This window comes from Gossypium arboreum, chromosome 6 (assembly GCF_025698485.1).
Source record: "Gossypium arboreum isolate Shixiya-1 chromosome 6, ASM2569848v2, whole genome shotgun sequence".
Classification (NCBI taxonomy): Eukaryota; Viridiplantae; Streptophyta; class Magnoliopsida; order Malvales; family Malvaceae; genus Gossypium; species Gossypium arboreum.
The window spans coordinates 119,702,695-119,703,559 of record NC_069075.1 but is presented as its reverse complement, the minus strand read 5'-3'; the positions used below and the strand labels follow the sequence as shown (position 1 = coordinate 119,703,559).

General features: G+C 37.9%; 1 non-coding gene across 1 annotated transcript; it reads left to right on the top strand.

Annotated features, from left to right (window-relative positions):
• Window positions 1-266: 266 nt before the first annotated feature.
• LOC128294607 (small nucleolar RNA R71) lies at window positions 267-373 on the top strand. The gene has a single exon (XR_008284915.1). It is a non-coding gene; the product is annotated as a small nucleolar RNA R71 (small nucleolar RNA).
• Window positions 374-865: the final 492 nt, after the last annotated feature.

Sequence of the window (865 nt, the reverse complement as noted above, 5' to 3'; positions counted from 1 at the left end):
TATGTTCTTAAGCATAGAAGACATAGAGGATACCTGGGCTGCCAAAGAAGTAAGTGTGTCCGCTTCATGTACTCCTATTGCTCGTCTTTCTGAGGCTGCTCGGTTGGTTGGCCACTGATAGTTATTGCTGGAAATTCTTTCAATAATCTTGTAAACATCATTATAAGACTTAAAAAAGAAGGGTTCCATTTGCCAAAACATCCACCATCATTCTAGTATGAATATTGAGACCAATATAGAAAGTCTCTATTTGAAAGCAGTAAGGAATGTCGTGATAAGGGCACCTTCATAATAACTCCTTGAACTGCTCTCATGCCTCATATAAAGATTCTTCATCAAGTTGCTGAAATGAAGTGATTTCATTTTGGATCTTGGAAGCTAAAGATGAAGGGAAATATTTCATTAACAAACGTTCAACCAACTCTTGCCATGTAGTTATGGAACCAGATGGTAGGGAGTTCAACCACGTTCGTGCTCTATCTCTTAAGAAGTATGGAAATAATCTCAGCTCAAGGTGTCCTTAGTCACTCTGACTAGTTTAAATAAGTCACTCACTTCCATGAATAGCCAAAGATGAAGATGTCGATCTTCAGTAGGAGTCCCATTACATTGACCCATATTTTGCAACATTTGGAACATGGTCGGCTTCAGCTTAAATTGTTGTGCCTTGATTTCAGGTCTCCTAATACTCAGATTGAGCTCGTTGAATATAGGAATGGCATATATTTGAATGGCACAGTTTTTATCATCAGTAACAACGATCATATTTTGAGTATTATAAGCGAATGTTCCTCCTGGATTTTGGTTTGGATTTTTGAAATTCATATCTTCGGTCCTTCTTCGGTTTGCTTGTCTTCTCGTTTGT